Source organism: Natator depressus, chromosome 11 (assembly GCF_965152275.1).
Source record: "Natator depressus isolate rNatDep1 chromosome 11, rNatDep2.hap1, whole genome shotgun sequence".
NCBI lineage: Eukaryota > Metazoa > Chordata > Testudines > Cheloniidae > Natator > Natator depressus.
Window position 1 is genome coordinate 31227708 of NC_134244.1, and position 24959 is coordinate 31252666.

General features: G+C 42.7%; 1 protein-coding gene across 4 annotated transcripts in view; it reads right to left on the minus strand.

The window, feature by feature from the left end:
* ACVR1 (activin A receptor type 1) overlaps positions 1–24959 on the minus strand; it is a 127171-nt gene that overhangs the window by 90947 nt on the left and 11265 nt on the right. The window lies entirely within an intron of this gene.

Below are 24959 nucleotides of genomic sequence, written 5' to 3' on the forward strand. Positions count from 1 at the left end.
ACCTCCAGGCAATAGAGGGAAAGAATGTAATGCAGCGCACATGATAAACAGGTGATAAAATAAGGGAACTCTTTCCCAGCTCCTTCTATACCCTCCACTTTGCTCTAGCAGTGTCAGGACTCTGTCAGCCTTTTAGTCTGTAATTCCCTCAAATGAGTACCCTACTCCCTCAAAATGGGGCTAGACCAGCATGTGCAGGGCTGGAGATGAATTCCTCCATAAAGATCACTGGCTGTATTTTAAAGAATCCTTATTGAGGTTACAGAAACAAACCATCCCAATGTGTAGAAAGAACAGTAAATATGGCAGGCAACCAGCTTGGCTTAACAGTGAAATCCTTGCTGATCTTAAACACAAAAAAGAAGCTTACAAGTAGTGGAAGATTGGACAAATGACCAGGGAGGAGTATAAAACTATTGCTCAGACATGCAGGAGTGAAATCAGGAAGGCCAAATCACACCTGGAGTTGCAGCTAACAAGAGATGTTAAGAGTAACAAGAAGAGTTTCTTCAGGTATGTTAGCAACAAGAAGAAAGTCAAGGAAAGTGCGGGCCCCTTACTGAATGAGGGAGGCAACCTAGTGACAGAGGATGTGGAAAAAGCTAACATACTCAATGCTTTTTTTGCCTCTGTCTTCATGAACAAGGTCAGCTCCCAGACTGCTGCACTGGGCAGCACAGTATGGGGAGAAGACGACCAGCCCTCTGTAGAGAAAGAAGTGGTTCAGGACTATTCAGAAAAGCTGGATGAGCACAAGCCCATGGGACCGGATGCACTGCATCCGAGCGTGCTAAACGAGTTGGCAGATGTGATTGCAGAGCCATTGGCCATTATCTTTGAAAACTCATGGCGATCGGGGGAGGTCCCGGAAGACTAGAAAAAGGCTAATGTAAAAAAGGGAAGGAGGAGGATCCGGGGAACTACAGGCCAGTCAGCCTCACTTCAGTCCCTGGAAAAATCATGGAGCAGGTCCTCAAGGAATCAATTCTGAAGCACTTAGAGGAGAGGAAAGTCATCAGGAACAATCAGCATGGATTCACCAAGGGCAAGTCATGCCTGACTAACCTGATTGCCTCCTATGACAAGGTAACTGGCTCTGGGGATGAGGGGAAAGCAGTGAATGTGTTATTCCTTGACTTTAGCACAAGGAATTCTCCCACAGTATTCTTGCCAGCAAGTTAAAGTAGTATGGGCTGGATGAATGCACTATAAGGTGGATAGAAAGCTGACTAGATTGTAGGGCTCAAAGGGTAATGATCAATGGCTCCATGTCTAGCTGGCAGCCGGTATCAAGCGGAGTGCCCCAAGGGTCAGTCCTGGGGCCGGTTTTGTTCAATATTTTCATTAATAGTCTGGAGAATGGCATGGACTGCACCCTCAGCAAGTTTGTAAATGACACTAAACTGGGAGAAGAGGTAGATACGCTGGAGGGTAGGGATAGGATACAGTGGGACCTAGACAAATTAGAGGATTGGGCCAAAAGAAATCTGATGAGGTTCAACAAAGACAAATGCAGAGTCATGCACTTAGGATGGAAGAATCTCATGCACTGCTACAGATTAGGGACCGAATGGCTTGGCAGCAGTTCTGCAGAAAAGGACCTGGGGTTACAGTGGATGAGAAGCTGGATATGAGTCGACAGTGTGCCCTTGTTGCCAAGAAGGCAAACGGCATTTTGGGCTGTATAAGTAGGGGCTCTGCCAGCAGATCGAGGGACGTGATCGTTCCCCTCTATTCGACATTGGTGAGGCCTCATCTGGAGTACTGTGTGCAGTTTTGGGCCTCACACTACAAGGATGTGGAAAAACTGGAAAGAGTCCAGCGGAGGGCAACAAAAGTGATTAGGGGCTGGAGCACATGACTTATGAGGAGAGGCTGAGGGAACTGGGATTGTTTAGTCTGCAGAAGAGAAGAATGAGGGGGGATTTGATTTGATAGCTGTTTTCAACTACCTGAAAGAGGATTCCAAAGAGCATGGATCTAGACTGTTCTCAGTGGTAGCAGATGACAGAACAGGAGTAATGGTCTCAAGTTGCAGTGGGGGAGGTTTAGGCTGGATGCTAGGAAAAACTTTTTCACTAGGAGGGTGGTGAAGCACTGGAATGGGTTACCTAGGGAGGTGGTGGAATCTCCTTCCTTAGAGTTTTTCCCAAGGTCAGGCTTGACAAAGCCCTGGCTGGGATGATTTAGTTGGGGGATTGGTCCTGCTTTGAGCAGGGGGTTGGACTAGATGACCTCTTGAGATCCCTTCCAACCCAGATATTCTATGATTCTATGACCTCAACCACAGCCCATGGGGCAGGGAAAGCCTCTCATGAAAGGTTTCCCCTCTGACTCCCAAGCTCAAAAGGCATAGACATAAGCTTAGCAAAGCCCATCCTAGAAGGGGCATGAAGTAAACCAATACTCAACTTAAACGGAGCAAAAAATTTAGAGTCAGAGTCCAAACCAGGGAATAAGGCCTTGTTTACAGTGGAAATTTGCAGCCAGAAATGCAGGGCTAGCATAGCTACACTGGTGCAAGCCATTAGCATAGACAAAGAAAGCCTTTACTTGCCCTGAGGAAGTTTACCCCCATTTCAAGCAATAGCAGTCAGTCAGTCACAAAGACATGGCTTTAGATCTTGAGTGATCAGCACGGATCCTAGAAATCCATTTGCCACAGAAAATTGCAAAATTTGTGTTTTTACAGAGAACCTAAGTTTTTACAAGTGAAAAAATAAAATAAACTAAATTTTACTGAAAATACCAGTGACACTTATTCAATGCGCGCAACCTCCCCCTCTTGTGACTGATTTTTTAATACACTTTAAGTTTACAGCTGAACCCCATTTATCCAATCTAATTGGGACTGGGAGGCCAGATTGGGGGGGGGGGGGGGGATATCAAAAATTCAGAGAATTGGCAAAGAGCTTTCTCCCCCTTATTTTAAGACGGGGTGAGGGGCTTGGACAGTCAGCTCCAGCCAGTAGTTCAGTTAATATGGAGAGCCAGATAATGGAGGCTTGAATAAACAGGGTTCTACAGTATATCAATAAAAAATTGTGTTCAACTGATATCTATATATACTGTGGCTATGGAAACTAAAGTTGAGAGTTTCATTTTAAATTGCAGATTTTTATGGGTTTTTTTTTTGTTTGCTTTGTTTTTTAAATCGGAGAATTTTGGGGGGGGAGAGGGGGTATCACTTAAAACTAGAATCCCTGGTGATCAGCAATGGCTTAGCTCCACACTACATGAGGGTGGCTGATATTGCCTCCTGTAACTATTAGTACTATGCCATGAATCAGCATAGCTGAAGTAACTACCTTACAACAGCTGCACTCCAAGGTCAGAGAAGCTGGAGAATGAGGGTTTTGTTAGAGGCCTGAAGCAGTTAAATAGCACAGTATGTTATCAGATACTGGATGGGGAGGGCATTCCACTGAATGGAAAGCCTACATTCATTGTTAGTAAGATTTGCCAGGACCCAGGAGAAGGATGCAACTGAGATCAAGAGGAAGAAAATGAGCAGAACACATTATTTAAAAACAAACCTTCCTCATGGATTGTAGGAAACAGTTTTTTATGTTTTTTTTAAAAGGCATTCTACACACCAACAGAAGTGACGGTAAGCAGTTAGTTTCTGAGAATTATCTTAGGTGCCTTCAGAGTGTTAGCCACCAAGAGGCCACTTGACCCCTTTCAGAGACAGATTTATTAACTTCTCCCCATCCTCTGTCCCCTGCTCCTTCCCACCACAAACTCTATTCATGGCTAAAGCATTTTAAGATCCTGTTGTCTTTCCATGCAGTATTGATCAGTAACCTTTAACTGCAAGAGAAGAAAAAACTCAAACAAAAAACCCAGTCCCCCCAAATCATGTAACAGTTTTTATTTTAATACTTTTGTTTGTCTGCAGCTGCCTCCTCCTGCAGTTGGCACTGAACATTGCCAATATGGAGGTTTTTTTCCAGTGAAGACGGCATTGTTTTATTGGCTTCTTCAGCAGTGCATGCACCATTAATGGAGTTTTTATCTCTCCATATTCCTGTCAGTACAGAACCAGCCAGTCTGACTCTGTTATCATCATCAAGAAAGCTTATTTTTCCATTCACTATCTTTAATCCAAAACAACATCTGGAACTTCAGCTTCTGTTGTATAAAGGCAAACAAACAGATTAAAACAAAAAACAAACCAAAAAAACCACATAGCAGCTTCCAGACCATCATAAGTTTCTGCTTTTATCTAAAATTCTCCATATGTATATTTTCAACAGTTCTGCTAGCTAATCAGCTTTTAAAAATATAAATCTTTTTTCCTTCTTCCCTCTGCACATTTTTGATAAGGACTCAAACCCACAAAAATCTTTCCAACTAAAATAATTAGAAGAGACAGATCACCACAGAAATACAGTAGTTAGGTCTTCAGGAACAGAAATCATACTAAAGTTTGTAGTACATATGGGTTCTTTGAAACATAGTATATTTTAAGGTAAGACACCAGAGACTTAAGAGGAAATGAAAAAGCCTTTAGGGAAATATTATTATTGTGTACCTTACTGGAGAAAATAATGGAAGAAAAATCTGGCGCCATTACACCATGAGTAGATCTCCTACTTGAACAGACAGCTGTCTCCAGCATTATTTAAGTATGCTTTTTGCTTAGCTCATGTTCAATGAATCATGAAAATCAATACAGAGGAAACACAAAGCTACGCTGGAGACACAGAAATCAAGCATGTACCAAACAGCACCACTCTGATTTTTTGGAAGAAAGACATACTGGAGAAAGGCATGCCACATAAAACACTTGCACCGTGCCAAGTATCAGAGGGGTAGCTGTGTTAGTCTGTATCCACAAAAACAGTGAGGAGTCTGGTGGCACCTTAAAGACTAACAGATTTATTTGGGCATAAGCTTTCATGGGTAAAAAAAAACCCCACTTCTTCAGATGCACCGACTCCTCGTTTTTATAAAACACTTGTTTTTCCTTCGTCACCTGTTTAACTTAGTATTTAATTAGTAGACAGTCATGATTACTGTACATTTCTTAACCAGCAATCAGACTGAAGAGAACTGTGGGCTGGAACAAGCCCTCTGAGCAATACTTTCACAAGTGTTTGACCAATCCCCCACCCCACCCCACATATAAGAAAGATGGGGGGGGGGGACAGCAAGACACTTTTTTTTTTTTTTTTTTAAACACTTCCCTAGATTAGGTACTTTAATGCATAGCTCCATCTAATAGAGGACACACTCAGCCCAACTTAACATTGAAGACAGCCAGCATTGGGCAATCACTGCAAAGATTTTTCTTCAATTGTTTAGTAAAACACCTACTGTCTGAGCCACAGACTCCTGCTCAGACATGAAGCTGCATCTTAGAACATGGTGTCCTCTGTTAATGACAGACTGTGTAACTTGATCGTCTCAGTTGGTGCTCTGAGTAAGTACTTCCTTCTCTCCCCTTCCTATTGTCCCATCCTACTGTACCAGCTGTTTCTAACAGCCAAATTGCTGTGTACTAAGCAATGAATGCTGTCAGAGAAAGAATTTTCATTTCTGTAATGCATAGGCCTCCATGGACAAATTATACAGTTTATAGTCCTAGGCTGCAGGAAGCAGCTTTGCTGTTGAAAGGCTGCCAAATGTAGGGGTTTGGAGGTTTTTTAAGCTGACAATCACATAAAATGAATCTAATGACCAAAGCAGTACAGCGTACGTTTTCAAGAACAAACGTATGTCAAGAATGTCTAATGTCTAGCAATAGAGTTTTAACAGAATGACAGTGGAAACCAATTAAAAGAGTTCCTGTTAAACACAATCCAATGGAAGGACAGGATGCCAACCATTATATAGTACAAATATCTTACCAAAGCCTCTCTGCAGTGACTGTGAGCTCTGAAGAAGTGTCTTGTGCCAGCTTCAGTCTGGGAACCAACAACTGCATACACCCAAATGATAATTTGATATTGGAAACATACATAGTTTTTCTGTTTGTGATGCTTAAGGAATGACTGCTTTATGCTGTATAAGGCAAAGAAACCCAACAGTCTAACAAATATTTCATCTGTAGCCTCCTCACTATTCAACAGTTACTTAGGAAGTACGTTGCATTTTAAGTAGCCATTTTTATTTTAATATCCCTCTTAAATGGGTACACACGAAGTTGCAGAACTTAGAGCACTAGCTAAATCCATTACAGCATGAGGAGAACTCACTGATAGTTTCCCCCACTCATGCAGCTCTGCCAGTGCAGAGCGTAATGTGTCATGCAACGCCCTCTGCTCTTCCAGACTTAGGATCCCACCCAACTCTGCCAGTGCATCTCAGGCCAGTCAGGAAAGACTCTGGTATTCTAAAGATGGGGACCTCTCAAGCAGAGGCTGAAAATTACAGCTGACTAAAGGAGTTATTCCCTTTTAACGTTATTCATTGATTGCACTCCTGCATCAAATAAGTTACTTAATTAACTTTTATCCAGCCTGGGGAGCTGGCTGAATAATATGACAAGTTATCTGCTGAATAATGTGAGCTTAATAGTTTAACAATTTTGGGAAGAGATGCCAAAAAAAAGACTGAACAACCATGGCAGCATTAATAAGTGCTCTATCTTGCAACCATCTCATCCTTCGTTTCAACTTGTTCTACTTGTTTTATTTGTGAGTACTACAGAAAACACACAAGCAGTGGTACTGCCTTCCAGTTAATGCCCCATCCCACTTCCACAGGAGTCAGGTGCAAAACTCCCCATCAGTCCCAATGGGACAAAGATCAGGCCTGAAGGAGTTAAAGTCAAATCTCACTTATTAATTTATAATTCTCCTTCCCCCAGTGTTTCAGAGTCAAATTCAGGCTACTTGCCAACCAGTTTAGGGATACACAAAAGGTAGGAACTGTCCTTTCTGATGTGTTTGTAAGTGCCTAGCACAACAGGACCCAGCCTGGCTGTGTCCTGTAAGTAACATCCCAATACCTATGTTAAACAATTAACAACACAGCACCTGCATTTTTAAGGGAAGAGCCTTTTAGTGTTAGCTTCTAATGCCTACTATTTCAGGAGCTTAAAAAACTTACATTGCTAGTATGGCTCTAAATAATAAAATCTTACACTGGTAACAGATCTTGGCAGGGCAGGCCATAGGCGTGGCCATAGGTGTGAAGCATGTTGCTGCAAAGGGTCCCACACTTCTGGGTTGTGATTGTCAGCTTCCTTCCAAATCCCCCTGCAAGGGGCATTAGTCCAACCAACTAGCTGCCTCACCCTCTCACTTCTCCTAATATTGCTTTTAATTTGCACCTAGCATCACAAAGCCTACACCCATCCCAGCTGTGGATGAAAGGGTAGAGTGCAGAACAACTGCTGTCCTCTCCTCCTTCCATAAGATTTCCTATGCCCTTACCACAAGTGCACCTGCATTAATGGGAGTGCTAGTTCAGGCTGGTCTCCAGCATTTTAACCACATTGTGCAATCTGTCTCAGAGCAAGTCTAGACTGTATTTACTTAAATGCCAACAGCTGCCTGTGTATGAGCATTCCCACCAGCGAAACTACTAAGGCGTTAACAAGCACAAGCTCAGGGGAGATTCGTCACCGAGCCTTACAGGGTTGTATATACTGCAATCACAAGTTGACTGCAGCCTGGGTAGACATACCCAAGTAACAGTAGCAGTGATGCCGCAGCAAAGGAGCTGTGCGAACCCACCCAGGACCCTGATTATGTACTCAAGTGGCTTGCTTGTGCTGCCACAGCTTCATGCAATTGTTATTTGAGCTATTGAGCTAGCTAGGTACGTCTGTACGAGTTGTAGTCGCACCTCTCAGAGGCAGAGTACCAACCTTTCAGCCCAGGGGAAGGTGGGAATAAAAAGGTGGCTTTATGCCACTTTTGTACCACCTCTGGGCTCTCCCCATTCTGGTCTACTCCAAGAGGTAAAATGATCCTTGCTTAAGCTATGGAAGCTCAACCTGAGCTACATGAGGGCAGCAACAGGGCCCAGAATCCTCATAGTGCTAAACATTACATTCCCACCCCAGTCAGTCCTTCCCCCTGCACCAGGGCTTGACAGGGAAAGCTTCATAGGACAGCTGCTGACTACCTTACATAATGCCTATACTAGGGGGAATGCTCCACCAGATGGTTCCAGGCTTTTACAGTCCCTGCCTGTTGCTGCAGCAGCATCCAGGGTCAGGGAGCTGTACCTTAAGTGGCATTTTAACCCATCATAGCTCAGCACTTCATGCACCTGATCATTTTCATGAAATGAAATGTGTAAAATTCAGATTCAGAGCCTGTATTTTCTTTTGATGCTAGTAAGAGTAAGTGAACTATATAGACTCATAGGTTTTATTTGCTTATTTATCTGAAGAATTTTTACTCAGGTCAGGGTAGCGCAGGAATGATCAAAATAAAGTGAACAGCAGCCGTGCCCATTTAGAATAGAATGTCACCCACTGCACACATTTCTAATACATCTCTTACCATTACACTGGGGGGCACTTTGCACAAATTAGTGCTACATCAATTTGCCATGGAGGGAGCAATATTCTTTTTGACTCCCTCTGCTATAGCCACTTTACTTGAATAGGGTACAGAGCCAGGTGTTGGTCAACCAGTGGAGCACTGAAGGGGCACTTCTCTATAGCAGTGGTTCTCAACCAGGGGTACACGTACCCAGCGATGAGCTGCCAAAATCTTAACGACCAGTTCCCTATAAAAAGTTCTGATTTATGGGATGTGCCACAGTATATATTTTTTGTACCAGTAGGGTTACCATACGTCCGTATTTTCCTGGGAGGAATTCTTAAAATTTAAAAATTTTAAAAATCCCGGAACGGTGATTTAAGAACCAAAAAGTATGACATGTCCGGGAAAATACGGATGTAAGTTCTTTTTTAAAAAGATGGGCCTGAACTAGAAATGAGCTCCGTTTCACATGTGTGGGTCCCCGCCACTCCCTGGGGGTGTGCTAGGGTGACCAGATGTCCAGATTTTATAGGGACAGTCCCGATTTTGGAGTCTCTCTCTTTTTAGGGTCCTATTACTCCCCATCCCCTGTCCTGATTTTTCAAACTTGCTGTCTGGTCACCCTAGGGTGTGCACATGTGTGGATCCCAGCTGCTCCCTGCCCCCCTCATTGAAGCAGGTGTGCAGGGTTACTGCCCTGGAAACTGCAGGGCACCAGTGGACGTGGGGCCAGCTGCAGACAGGGGCGTGGGGCAGGGCTAGCTGGAGGCAGGGGGTGCGGAGCTGGCTGGAAACAGGAGGGTGCGGGATTGGCTGGAGGCAGGGCAGGGGCTGACAGGCAAGGGGAGGTAGGGGCTGGCTGCAGGCAGGGCAGGGGGGTGCAGGGTTGGCTGGAGACAGGGGGTGTGGAGCTGGCTAGCTTCGGGCAGGGGGGTGCGCGTGGCAGGGGCTGGAGACAGGGGCTGGCTGCGGCAGGGTGGTGGGTACTCACAGGGAAAGCGGCTCGGAGCAGCCCGAGCAGCAGGATGCAGCCCAGGCCCAGCAGAGCAGCCAGGGACCCACCAGGCAGCAGCGGGAGCCCCAGGGCCAGGGGAACAGCAACAGGGCTCGTGCCCAGGGCCAGAAGGCAGCCCACATGGCTCCCGCAGCACAGCGCCCCGGCAGCTAGAGGAGGAATTACATCACTTCTCAGCCGGAGCCCATCAAAGCCTCAGCGCCCCCTGCAAGGAAGCGGGTTAACAACCAGTTCTAAAACTGCTTCAAAATTTAACAACCGGTTCGTGCGAACCGGCTCCAGCTCACCATTGCACGTAACCCTTGGGGGTAGGCAGAGGTCTGCTGGGGGCACACCAACTCCTCTAGATATTTGCCTAGTTTTACAACAGGCTACATTAAAAACATTAGTAAAGTCAGTACGAACTAAAATTTCAGACAATGACTTGTTTATACTGCTCTATATACACTGAAAAGTACAATATTTATATTCCAATTGATCTATTTTATCATGGTAAAAATGAGAAAGTAAGCAATTTTTCAGTAACAGTGTATTGTGATACTTTTGTATTTTTATGTCTGATTTTGTAAGCAAATAGTTTTTAAGTGAGGTGAAACCTGAGGGTATGCAAGACAAATCAGACTCCTGATAGGAGTACAATACTCTGGAAAGGTTGAGAACCACTGCTCTATAGTACAGCTGAAGTGAATTAGGCAAAGAAAAGGAAATACAGAGTAGACTTTATTTGAAGTATTAAGGCAGCTAACTCTGAGAATATCTCTTATTAGTAATGTCAAAATTAAGCTGATTCAGAGAAAGATTAAATCGAATTTAAAAGTTTAGCAAACACTATTCTAAACTTTACCCAGCCTTCTTAAAAATAATGTTTCTGGAATAGGTTTCACATTTATACTTAATGAACAGTTTGGTTCTCCTGGTAATAGTAGTTAAACAATTCCCCATATTTCCTTCCAATCAAACCACTGTAGTACTATGGTAGCATGTGAAAACCAGAAAGTGAACAGAATATACAGTGAGACGAGCATGTAAACTTACTTTATTCTTCACCATTAAAATGATTTCAACATTTCAAAATTTAAGTAAAGAGATACAGTCAGGGTAAGTTACTTTTAAAAGTCTCTTTGGGTCAGTCAATTAAGGGGTTAAAATCCCATGTGTCAAAACTGATCAGAATAATCATCTGTTTTCCTAGAAATTTGTGATATGAATTAAGGATTAATTTTAAACTTAAACTACAAAGCAATCAGAGTTAAATCAACCTTTTAGTGTTTCTTTAACACTGATTTTCCATGATTTATATGAAGAATGTTTATACAACACACAGTCTATTGTTTATGCTTAATCCCAAGTATAGGAGACTAAATTTTTGAAGAGGATTGTTTAAGAACAACAGAACCAGTAGCCTCTTTCACACAAGGTTTGCCATTATATGTACTTCAAAACTGTGTGAAGAAATATTTCAGTATACTGTACAAGAACATCTATTTTTACTTTATTACTGATATTAAAGTAACCGACAATTCCTTGTTAACTACGAAAGTTCCCCAGCTTTCTTTCGGTGTTTATCAAGTAGTTTACTTGATCGTTAGTCTACTGTAAGGCAAAGGACTGTAAATTAACATTAAACATTCTGTATGTTTCATGTTGTTACTAAAAGTGAAGAAATAACTTTAGGGAAGTTAATGTAAAATCTACACTACTTTTTCGTGCTACACTGGCACAGCTGCACTGATGCGCTAGGCCAGTGGCTCAAATTTTTTTTTACTGGTGACCCCTTTCACATAGCAAGTGAGTGTGACCCCCCCCTTATAAATTAAAATTTTTTTAATATATTTAACACCATTATAAATGCTGGAGGCAAAGGGGGGTTTAGGGTGAAGCTTGACAGCTCATGACCCCCCACGTAATAACATCGTGACCCGAGGGGTCCCGACCCACAGTTTGAGAACCCCTGCGCTATGCCAATGGGAAAGCGCTCTCCCGTCAGCATAATTACTCCACCTCAACAAGAGGCAGAAGCTATGATGGTGGGACAACATTTCCCACTGACATAAGGCGGTGTCCACACTGCTTTTTAAGAACATGGCTACACTGGAAACTTTGAAGTGTGGTCCTGCGTGAGCGCTGGGAGAGAGCTCTCCCAGTGCTCCTGGTAATCCACCTCCACCTTTAAAGCGCTCAGACTTGCTGCAGTCAGCGGGGTGATTTTTCACACCCCTGAGCCAGCAAGTTAGAGCGCTATAAAATGTAAGTGTAGACAAGCCCTAAGTCTATTAATTTACATCACTCAGGGGTGTAAAAAGGTCCCTCCCCGCCCAAATGATGGAAGTTACATCGCCATAAGCAGTAGTGTAAACAAACCCTAAGGTGTAACACCAAGGACATTTCCGGTAAAGTTTATAAAACTTTACCAACTTGTGATCAACACTATTTTTAATATTAACTGGGATTAGTGGGTTTTAATAGGCAGTGTAACTGAAAGGAGAAGCTTTAAACAATCTCTCTGAAAAATAAAGCTTCTAACCAACGCAATATTGTGAATCCTATCTGGGATTCCCTCCACCCTTTCAGAATGTAAATAGTAAACAAAAACAAAGTAAGAATTCCAGTGACACTGCAGCTCTGAGCTCTCTGGAACACAGCACACAGAATTTGTGTGGCCCCGCAAAGAACAATTAAACTCAAATATGCAAATGAGAAGAACCAAGTGGTTCTTCATTTGTAAATTTGTTCCAATGAAGCAAATACTGCTGCCTATGAGCTACAGTAAAATCAATAAGACACTTCTCAAAGCAAGTATCTTACAAAAATTGAGGGTAAACAAATGTCATATTGTATATGTGCCAGCACATTAAAGCTTTTATGGCTATAGCTAGTTCAAGCTATGTCAGGACTTTCATTAGAACCCACCATTTAACGTATTGTGTGACACTCACCTTTGGGGCTGAAACATCAAGTGTGGCCTGAGTCCAGAGCCCGAACTTTTTTTGGAAGAATTTTTGCAATCATTTGTTTAGGGGTGAAATACACTTTCTGCATTTTAAGAGTCACCAGAGAACTCAAACAACTGAGGAAAGTGACCTCAAGTTTACAGATACCCAGTCAGCCCTTTTTTGTTTAACATTGATTTTTAGGGGCAGGAGAAAAAGGATCAACATCTATGGATAATCAGGGGAAAAAATCATTTCTGTGCACACTCAACTATCACGTAAGAATTTTAGCAGATCCCAAAGTCCCACACGCTCTGCGATACCAACCTACTGCAGTTCCCTAACCTGCACAGGGTGGTTGTTAGGACAGTCTATAGAAGGAGACTGAGGCCACTGCTATACTACAACTGTAACTATGAGTTAAGTCGACATAACTACGGTGCTCAAGGGTGTGAAGAATCCACACCCTAAGCACAACAGCTATGCCAGCCTAGATGCAGCTAGGTTGACGGAAGAATGCTTTTAGCTAGCTTTGGTCAGGGAGGTGGAGTCACTGCAGCAATGGAAAAACTTCTTTGGTCACTGTGGTGTGCACCTATACTATGGTGCTGCAGCTGAGCTGCTGTAGCACCCATAATGCAGAAGGGACAGCTAAGAGCTGACCCCTAAACAGGTTGCAACATAGAGCCATTTATCATGTGTCTTTAATCAGACTTTATGCTAGACACTGAGCCCATCTACTCTATGCGTTTTGGCGAGGTTTATGCTAAAACCTGATCAGGGTCCCCCAACTCCATTATAATTGTAGCATAAGCAAAGCTTAAGAGCCAGGCTCACTCAATAGTTAACCACGTGCAAGTACAGTTAGACAGGGACCCTCTTCCCCTTCCCCAGGTTCGTGTGGGCAGGACATCACAGCTTTCACATTAGCCTTCAGCCCCTTAACATTGTTCTGCCACTCCACACTTGCAATAATAAAAAAGAAACCAGTTAAAACATAAATGTCTCTAACCATGCCTGTGTGCAGTTATAGCTTAGGGTGGGAGTATCTAAATAAAACATTTGGTGCCAAACAGCAAACTCTTGGTATTGCAAAATTCCAAATCCAAGCATGAAAGAAAATCATGAGTTGGGCCCCAAAAGTCATGAGATTTTTTTTAATACATTTTGAGTATTTTTAATTTGTTTTCTGGTTACTGGGCCTTAGGGTCACTTGCTTCGTGTTTCCCAGCTTTTCTTTACCAAGAGGACTAAAAACCTACTTTTAAGAAATAAATCTCTCAATTCCAGCAGCTGCGTTTGGGGGGGAGGGGAGGGGGGGCGAGAAAAGAGCATAAATACCACAAAATTCACAATAAAATAATGACCTGGCAATCCTGCTGTTCTCCAAAAATGTGCAAATTAAGTTTTTCTCCTGCCCTCATCTACTTCGTTCACTGATGTGCTACAGCCATGTTACCCAACCTTGCAGAACAGCTAGGTATTAACCCACCCCTTCCAACCCCATCCACTCCACTGCTCAGAGCCTAATTTCAAAGATAAGCCAAAACTATTTAAATTCTAACAGGCCTGGGCAAACCCCCAAGTTGCTTTATGAGAAATGGCAATAAATGCAAAGACACCAAAACTTTACCTTAAATATGTAACTTATTTGCATAAAGCCACAAAAGAGTCAAGGAATGAAAGAGGGAAACCTCACAGAACAACATTAGTTTTTCTTACAAGTTTAATAACCTAATAATCAAATGAATAAATACTGTGTGTGAAAGGCAAGCAAGTTATTCTGAACCTCAACATTGCATTCCCTTTCTTATCCATTAAGCTACATTCCTATTTTATTGCATTAACTTGACATAAGGTGAACAATAAGCCACTGAAGCAGCACAGTTGACACCCAAACTTGAGATTGAAGAAAAATAAAGAGGTTTGAGTACTGCAGGAGTGATTAAAAGTAACAAAGCATGATGTAAGAACCTAGACTAGACATGCATCCGATGAAGTGAGCTGTAGCTCACAAAAGCTTATGCTCAAATAAATTGGTTAGTCTCTAAGGTGCCACTAGTACTCCTTTTCTTTTTGCGAATACAGACTAACACAGCTGCTACTCTGAAACCTAGACTAGATAAAGCTACTCTACCAAATTGAGCACTTGTTTACACTGGAGGAACTGAACTGGCTTCAACCAATACTATGACACAAGAATTTAAATTACAGTGAAACCTCGCAATAGCACGCCCCACGAGAACGTGAATTCGGATATAACGCGATCATAAGTTGGCTCCCCTTTAAGGCATAATACTGTTTGCATTTTGCCAGAATATTTTTACGACATTTATAAATAAATCGCGTTCTTCTGGTCTTATAGGATAAACTGACTCGTGGCCATTGCAGGCCCATTGCACTTAGTTCTCTGGTTGTACATGTGTATGGTGTTTGTCTATGAACTTGTTATTAATCTCCTATATTTTAAAAAAACATTTTTCTGTTCCAGTTCACAAATGCAAGTCGTTTTCTGCCCAAGAGAAATTGTATGCCCTGGATCAACTAAAGAAGGGCAAACAACAAACTCAGCTTGCTAGAGATCTAGGAATTAGTGAGTCCACTCTGCGAGGGTGGAAAAAAGAAAAACTCCGTAGCCTACCCTGCATTTTTGAAGAGGAAACTGGTTTACAGCGTAAAAAGGTCAAGTTTGCTAATGACAAAAGCCTAGATTCAGCCTTGTACCAATGGTTTGTCCAGGCTCACTCAGAAGGAGTTCCCATTTCTGGCCCTATTCAGAAAGCTCAAGCAGAGAAATTTCACCACCTTACCAATGGAAATGAATCCAAATTTAAGGTGAGTAATGGCTGACTGGACAGAAAAGGCATGCTATAAGCCAAGTTCTTGTGTCTGGGGAAATCCGCTCAGCTGATAAAGCTGCTGCCGATTCCTACCCAATGGAGCTTAAAAAAGTTGCTGGAGGAAGGTTGCTACACAGCCGATCAAGTTTACAACTGCGACAAGACTGGTTTATGTTTTAAAATGTAACCCGATCGCACCCTTGCAACTAGGACTGATAGTCACAAACGAGAAGGCTTTAAGCAGAGGAAGGACCAAGTCACTCTCTTGTTTTGCATCAACAAGTCTGGCAGCCACAAAGTCAGACCTCTGATGATCGGAAAAGCGAGGTCTCTGCAGTGCAAATGTTTTCATCATGTTAATATGAAGGCCCTTCCCTTTGAATACACCAACAGCAAGAACACATGGATGAATAGCTCCATATTTGAAGACTAGTTCCATAAAACTTTTGTGCCAGCCATTCGGGCTCATTTGTGAAAACTCAAGTAGGAGGAAAAAGCTCTCCTCCTGCTGGATAACTGCCCGGCCCACCCCCCAGAGGAAAATCTTGTTAGTCGTAACAGCAAAATTAAAGTCTCTTATCTCCCGAAGAATGCTACGTCAGAAATCCAGCCACTGGACCAAGGCATCATATCGGTATTTAAGCAAAACTGTCGTCACGAAATGATCAAGCGGATGGTAGTGGATAACTCCTCCGTCGACACATCACTGGTGTCACTCAACTTGAAAGAAGTCTGTCACCTCGGCAGGAAAGCCTGGGATGCTAACTCTGCACTTTGCTTTGAACGATGCTGAATAAAGGGTTTTGGTCCAGCTTTTCCGTCATCTACACACGATGATGGTAACGACGACAAGCCTGAATTTACAAGATTCACTGAAGACAACGTACGTTTAGCCAAAGAAGCACTCAGAGAATATAAGCACAGTCATCAGGATATCCTCAACTGGTTTTCAGCAGATGACATCTGCCCCATATAGGAACACATCTCAGATGACGAAATTGTTGCAAATGTCAGCAGGAAGAATGAAGCTGCACCACCAGAGCCCAAAACCAGTGGTGCTAATGACGATGACAATGATGATGGCACCTGAACTCCCCCACCAAAAGCGTCCGAGGCAGTAAAGCAACTAGAAGCCAGTTTGAGGTGGCTGGAAACTCAAGATGTGGACAGCGTCGAAATCCTCCAACTCAGAAGCATTCTTGACTTTGCTAGAAGCCAACAGTACGCAGCAAATAAGCAGACCACACTAGATAATTTTAAATTTCAATCACTTCTTAAAAAACGCTATGGAGTCATGCAACCAGACTGACTTTGCACTCTGCGCAATGATTAGTATAGTCAATTTCACGTTTCTTTCATGTACATGTAATTAAATTACTACTTTTGTGTTTAACACACGCTGGGATAACCGATGGTTTTTTTTACAAGACTTAAACTGACAGGCTTGAAATGGTAAATTTTCATAACCCTGCTATAAAGCAACCCCCCATTTATCGCGATCAAATTTTCTGGACCCCAACTATTGCGCTATAGCAGGGTTTCACTGTATTTATAGTGGGCCTAGTATCATTATGGACCATCAGCCTGCAAAAAGAGAAAAAAATATCTATTACACTTCATAAGCAAATTATCTATCATACTTTTTTCCCCTATAGCTTCTTCCCTTTGGATGTTTCATCCCATAGTCACTCTTTTCTAGCCAATGATTAGGTCTCCTACTGCACTACTGTAGAAAAGACTGATACAATATTCTTTTCCACAAGCAACTGCAAAGGGTTTTAGCATGAACCAACAAGCTTTCAATTTTAAATAAAATACAGAAAGGATTAATTGCTGAACTGCCTCCAGTAAATGGAGCACTTACCTCAAGTGCCTCCTACTGCATGTCTTTCGCTGCTCCTTGCACCCCCTAAAGGTTGTCAACCTTGTTTGGTGGGTTTTCATAGAATATAGGGGTTGGAAGGGACCTCAGGAGATAATCTAGTCGAACCCCCTGCTCAAAGCAGGACCAGTCCCCAATTTTTGCCCCAGATCCCTAAATGGCCCCCTCAAGGATTGAACTCACAACCCTGGGTTTAGCAGGCCAATGCTCAAACCACTGAGCTATCCCTCCGCCCGAGGTCAGCCCTCTGACTAAGTGTCACAGTTAAAACGAACCCCTTCTGGGGTAGTAAAAGAGTCCAAAAAAGTTGTCTGCCCTCATCAGTCTTCAGCCATGGCTCTGGGCCCTTTAAATTCAGCCCTTTGCTCAGGCTTCTAAGCCACCCTTGTCCCCTTCTCCCGTCGTTGGTAACTATGCCAGCAGGGGAACCTAGGAAGTCCAGGTTCCAGCCCAGGGGCACTATAAACAGCAGCCATGTACCGCTTCCTTCAGTTAGTTGCTGCAACTTCTCTGGGTCACTTCCCACCTGCCCCCTTTATCTTAGGTTAAAACTCTCAAGTCCTCTGTCCCACAGCTTATGCAAATGCAGCCAGTCCCCTCCTGTGTCCAGAGAAGAGGAACACCCTTCCTCATCCCACTGGTCCCGGCCAGGAACTGAACTGAAAAAGGCCCTGCAGTTCCTTTTATCTGAGCCTGTTGGGCTCGGATTGGCTGCTCCCATGCAGTCTCTCTGGGGGGATCCACCTTCAGTGCTCCTTTCCTGAGGAGGGATAAAATAGGGTACCACAAAGGTCTGGTACACCCCATCAAACACTCCTACAGATATTGGGGAAGTGCCTCCTGATTTTTAGTGTTTGTAGAGCAAGTTTCGTCTCCAAGTAAATGTAATCGCACTGATTTTTCTTTTCTTCTCTTCCCCCCCCCCCCCCCCGCTTTTTTTTTTTTTTTAAGTCACCCACTGCAAGACCACTTGTTGTCTGAGTCAGTACAGCCCTGTGGTGTGAAAGCACTGCTCAATACATGGTCCCGTTGATTAGCTGCACTCAGCTTGCCTAATTTTAGAAGTTCCCACAGGAGTTTCTCCTGCAGAAGAAAAGGGGAAATGAGTAGGAACATTCAAACAAGATATTACTCACCAGAGAGTGAAGAGTTTGTAAGAAAGGATAATACTTTGCACATCTGAACAGCACTCTGAATCTGTAGTTCTCAAAGTACACTATAAACATCACTAGCCCCAATTTGCAGACAGACAGAAACACACACAATAAGGGCTTGTCTACATGGGGAAAGTGACAATCATAGCCATATGACAAACTATTCTGGAATGGCTCCCTGCGTCGACACACTTATTCAGGAATTATGGTGCAGATTAATTGGAACAGTGATTTTTATTCTGGAATAGAATGTCAACATGGAGAGCTTTTCCAGACTAGCCTATTCTACCATAGCTATGCTGGACAAGTTCCCCATGTAGGACTGACCCTTAGTGACTTGTGCAAAGTCACACAGCAGATCAATGTCAGCGCTCATCTACAGGGAAACTCATACTGGCATAAGCTAAGATGTGACTGTAAAATCAAAAAAATTCTACTGATAAAACTTCCTGTGTGGAGGTTTACTTTCTCCAGTATAAGAGGGCTTTTTTTAGTTTAGCTTTGGCACTTTGCATGCAAAGTAAGCTAAACGTAAGAATGGCCATACTGGGTCTGACCACAGGTCCATATAGCCCAGTATCCTGTCTTCCAACAGTGGCCAATGCCAGGTGCCCCAGAGGGAATGAACAGAATCGGTAATCATCAAGTGATCCATCCCCTGCAACCCATTTCCAGCTAATAGCCGTTGATGGATCTATCCTCCATGATTTATCTAGTTCTTTTTTGAACCCTGTTATAGTCTTGGCCTTCACCACATCCTCTGGCAAAGTGTTCCACAGGTTGACTATGTGTTGTGTGCAGAAATACTTCCTTTTGTTTGTTTTAAACCTGCTGCCTATTAATTTCATTTGGTGACCCCTAGTTCTTGGGTTAAGGAAGTATTATTTACTCCTTCTCATATTTGCTTTTTCCATACCAGTCATGATTTTAGGCCTCTATATATCGCCCCCAAATCATCTCTTTTCCCAACTGAAAAGTCCCAATCTTATTAATCTCTCCTCATACAGAAGCTGTTCCATACCCCTAATCATTTTTGTTGCCCTTTTCCAAATCCAATATATCTTTTTTGAGATGTGGTCACCACATCTGCACTCAGTCTTCAAGATGTGGGCATACCATGGATTCCCAACATTGTTAGCTTTTTCAACTGCCACTGCACATTGAGTGGCAACCAAACCAAACAAGGAAAGACTGAGCTTTGCTATCTCCCTGCACATTTAACTTCTCACCAAGCAGGTGCCCAGGACTCTGGCAACTCTGCAAGTCAGTTTAGTCCTTTGGCCGGGGACTGCATGCTGTTTCTTCTCCTACCATTGGAGAAGTAAAGTCTCTTCTTAGACCCTTGGACTCTACATTAGAGTAATACATTGTTTTATACATTATTTTCCAAGAACTATCATTGAGGAGCTAATTCTAATTAAAAAAAAGTCAGAAATACTTTTCTCCTACAAATTACCATTTATGCACAAAGCACAGAAATACCACACTGTTGTCAGAAAGATATTTTAACATAAGGGAGCTTTATTTCATAGTTTTGAACTGGTTACATTGATGCAATCAATCATTCTCCAGAAGGTCATTTTGGACACAATAAATATGTATGTGAGAGTGAAAGAGAGGTAAAATGAATGCATACTGGGTGCCTCAGATTTTAGCATAGGTCTGGCAGAATAATTATATTACTCCTGAAGGAATTCCGCACCACTGCTAAAGGGCAGAATTAATGTCCTCTACAGATTTTTTTTCCTCCTGCAGAATAATTGATTCTGACAGAGAAGTGAAGGGAAGCTGCAATTACACCTTTCGCCCACTAAAAGGTGGATGTGGCACCGGGAGAGAGGGCGGCTAGCTCATGGACTGGAGCAGCCAGCCATGGAGAGGGAGGAGACAGAGACTGCCTTCCTCGCAGTGCCCTGCCCATGGGGATATGTGCAGATGTGCCTGACTGAATGGGAGAGGCTAGGGGTCTGCATGGGGGAGGCTCTAACTCCTTAACAATCCCCACTCCCAAAAAAACAAAACAAACAGTTTCATACTTCTCCCACCTACACCCAACTACCTGCCAGGTCCACTCCCAAGCTCCTTCCCAGCAATTACTTCCCTCTCCCTCAGCTCCTCCATCACCTCTGACTCCCCCAATCCTTTGAACTGTTGCTGAGGGGTGTAGGCAATATTGTAATTGAAATGAATTACTCAAAGTTCTGTATTGATATGCCTAGTCAGGAATCTATTTGTCAAAAAACATTTTCCTGAATATTTTTGTTGTCTGTATTGTCACAGACATACTTGCTGACAGGTATTTAGAAATAAATTACCAAAATAGTTGAAACTAGTGAGATTATATTGTGGTTTTTGACAAATAAAATATACAGAATTTTAAAATATTGTGCACTGAGTTTTGGTGCAGAATTCCCCCAGGAGTATTATATGCAGCTTTCTACCAGAGGTATGAACATGGAGTTTTACATGTGTGCATTGAGTCTAGCCAAAATGGAACAAATATCCTACCAGTTAAGTTAGAACATGTTATTAATTTGCATTACCATAGGCTGAAGGACAAATATTTATAACTTGGAACATACATGAGGAGCGTCCACACCAGACTTCACAAATGAACCAAGTATCTCAAGTTCACTGACAAAGTTGTTAACTAGAGGTTTAAAAATAAAAAGGCTAGCTTGCAAACACAAATGCAAAAAAAAGGGGTAGGGATAGTCAGGGCTGAAGTTGGAGGGACAATATATGAGAGCAGTTATTCAGAGCTGTGAAGGGCCTTGAAAGCAGCACCTGATGTGATAGAAAATGGGAAACTAATAAACTCCAAGAGCTTGCCTTCACGCTGCTTGGTGATTGCGACTGAACTTGAGGTACTAAAGGATATCTTCCCTGCCAGAGATAGCCCAGGTGAGCAGTACCTGAGTTAGCCAAGTCTGGATATGAGCAGCAACATTGCAAACCCCTTACATGAGTTACTGCATCCTCACTGGTGCTGCACTGTGTGTGTGTTGCTAGCATTTCTGGGGACACATCCCATGGTTCTTTGTCCTGCAGTCAGTTGAGCCACTCTGATTCTTCCCGGGTGAACTGGGAGAACTAGTCTGACCTTATGGTCCCAAGGGAGAATTGTGGGAAAGCATTGGAAGACTATCAGCACTGATGTGACTAGCCCGAGTAAAGTGGCACCTGCGCTCTAACCCATACCTCCAGACAAGCCAGCTAGCCTAGTTTGAAAGCATCGCTGAACTTGGGTGAGGGGGCTGTATGTGTGTGGATGGGAGAGTAGTCGGGGTAACATCTAGGTAAGAGCCCAGGTGAACTCTGCAGTGAAGACATACCCTTAGGAGAAGCTAGAGAGGCAACCCCCATGTTTATTCCAGGTTACAAGCATTTCTTCTTTACCCTAGGGATCAGCCTATTTGAGCTATTCCCATTAGTTATACAAGAGTAAGCACCTCTGTAACAGATATAATTTTATACCATGGGGCAAGCAGAAATGATGGAGCAGTACAAAAAACTGTGCTTAGATAATGCTCAGTGAAAGCATATGGGTCTGGACAAAAATTTTATTTGTATAAAAAAAATTATACAAAGGAAATCTAGAATACTTTTGTTATAGTTGATTAATTTAGGCATACCTTATGCTGCCTATTATTTTACATCAGTTAATACAGCACCCCTAAGAATACCCTAAATCACTACAAACAACTTCACAGGAGGTATTTTCTTTCAGTGTATACTTCAACAGCTTTCGTGTATTCTTCCACTGTAATCATTTGTCAAAACCACAAGCAATATTTTACTTAACAAATCTAACAAAATATTTTTTTTTCAAATGACTCTAATACTACATCTGATGTATGGCTAAAGTTACAGGGTAACAGAGTTTAAAGTAAAATTAAAGCAAGTTCTTTAATGTGAGAATCAGACCATAATTCAATTCCAAAATAGATATGAATTGCCCGATTTAGTACCCTGTCTAGTGAACTACAAGCTGTAAATTTTGTTTAGGTAAGATGGGAGAGAATAAGGACCCACCTACAATACAACCATTTTACGAGACCAATGGCCCCAGTAACATGCTACCAAATCATACTGCACCCTTGTCAAGTCTCAGGCTGTAGCATGATCAATAGAGAGTTTGGTCTTGTCCACACAACCAAAAACAGTCTGTTTTAGCAATGTTGGAGGCCCTACCCCAATGTAACTCAGTCACCCACGGTAGTTTTTGAAGTGAAGGACCTGGATTAGTGCTCACGTATAAGTGCTTTTATACCCAAAGAAATATAATTCCATATGGTAAAATCCTGAGCCTAGTGAAGTCATTAGCAGATCTGCCATTCAGAGGGGCCAGAATATCACCCATGATACATACATACATACATACAAGGCACCAATTATTCCATTGCTATGCTCCACATCATCCTTTTGTAGAATTATCCTTACTTAAACCGATGATGATCAGGTATTTAAGTGGCCACAGTCCAGACACTCAATAAATTGTAACAGGAGACAGTTCCAGTAAGACTTGCAGCTCCTTAAACACATGACTCAGTTAAGTAATATATGTATCATCTGATCAGCCCTTCCCAAATGCTTAACACAGGAAATAATCCACCATCTGCATAGTGAGGAAGAGTATATATATTCTGGTAAAAATCTGCAATTCCAAAAAAAGTATCTGATCTACTCTCTTTTTGTATTTGCCAGTTTTATTGCCAAACTAATACTTCCATTAGTGGCTTATCCTGTGTCTTATTGATAATTTTAATGGTAAAGTGAGAATTCTACCAGCACCCAATATTTTAAGCTTCTAATTTACACAGAAAAAAAAACTAACAGAAAAAAATTTCAGTCTTAAAACAATCTAGTAGTTCCAGCCCACCCACATAAAAAAGCTTCAGTAAAATTGTCTCATAATTCAGTGAAGAACTCTAAATAGCATAGTCTGTTCTGAAAAGAGTAATACATGTGCAGTTTTTTTAATTTCACAATTGTTTCCTAAGGACCCTCATGCCTCTCTTCTGCCTTCCATTTCTATCAGTATTAGTTGAAATTGGAGAGAATGATCTAATCCCAACAGTATAGGTAGCACACAGCCATATCTGCCATAGCAACTGATATCAAGGAATGGATTGCTAGACATACCAGCTGTGCCTCTGACAAAAACAAAGAAAACAGGGACTTTAAAACAATCATGTCTAAGCTACGGTTTGTGGAACTTTCAAATCCTTGAGAGTTTCATGTTCAAGCTTGTACAACATGGGAAAGAGGATCCCACTACAACAAAGACAGAGTAACTGGAAACACCAACAAGAAGCTACATATAGCTTCAGGATCTGTTCCATGAGACTAAAGAACAAGACTCTTAAATGGAAAGGAAGCCAAAGACAATTTTTGAGAAGTTTCCCTAGTGAGAAGTGGCCAGGAAGATCAGTACACCCACAGCTTATTCTGCTGAAGGTAACTATATGCCTTCCTTAAGCTAGTGTTCAGAGGATCATCTAGACCAGGGGTTCTGAAACTGGGGGTCAGGACTCCTCAGGGAGTCACAAGGTTATTACATGGCAGGTCACAAGTGGTCAACCTCCACCCCAAATGCGGCTTTGCCTCCAGCATTTATAATGGTGTTAAATATAATTTTAAAAGTGGTTTTAATTTTTTGGGGGGAGGGGTGGTGAAGAGAAGAGGAGTCACACTCAGAGGCTTGCTATGTAAAAGGGGTCACCAGTACAAGTTTGAGAACCACTGATCTAGCACAGGATTTGACGGTTTGCTGAGGTAAGTGAAACCCCCGACTTCTCCCCCTACTGCTGATCAGCAGCTTGCATGACTTCAAAGAGAGCCATTAGTAGTCTCCTGTTGATTTGTACAACCAGCAGCAGCTACCCACCTGCTTCACTAGCTGCAGGATACTTGCCAGACAAAAAAAGAAGAGCTCCAATTAGAAGAACGGGTGCCTGATCTGCCTGCCTCTTGGACCCTCCTCCGCAGTTTGCCTTTTAACAAGCTACTAAGGTTCATAGCCAAAGCAAGAAATGTCTGACCCCAGAGGAGTACGGCAGCTGGCTCCAACTGCACTGAAATACCTAAGGGAGGGCCTTAGTACCTCTACCCACCCCCTTTCTGTACCTTCAGAGTGCTGAAGGATCTGCCCTTCCTCACTCATTTGGTCCTGCTTAGATCACCAGGGTGGAGAATTCTTGTATTGTTAGGAGTCACAGCACCCTCTCTTCCTCTCAAGCAGTCTGCAAAAGCAGGTCCACTTCCCTTCCTCCCACACCCAAAGAGGGCAAGAGGCAGGGTAGAAGGAAAAGGGGGTGGGGGTGGGGGGTGGGGAAAGAGGGGAAGCGCAGTGCAGTGGCTGGAGGAAGCCGAAGGTTTCAGATTAACTTTAACTAACAACTTTACCAACCCCAGTTAGCTTCTTAATTCAGAAAATAAGCCTAGAATAGAGAGGTATGTTGTTAATGAACTCTATTAAGAAAGTGGTGATTGCATGCTCCTCCCACCACCATCTCCCCAAAACCTAAACCAGACTCCTCTTCCTTCTTCTTAACCAAGTTTGTTTTCAGTCTGGATGGGGTTAAAAAAAAAAAAAAAAAAAAGAGAAACATTCCCCACTAGAAGGAGCTCAAAACACACAACTAAAAAGTCACCGATCCCAGATCTCAAACTTGCTACCAGACTC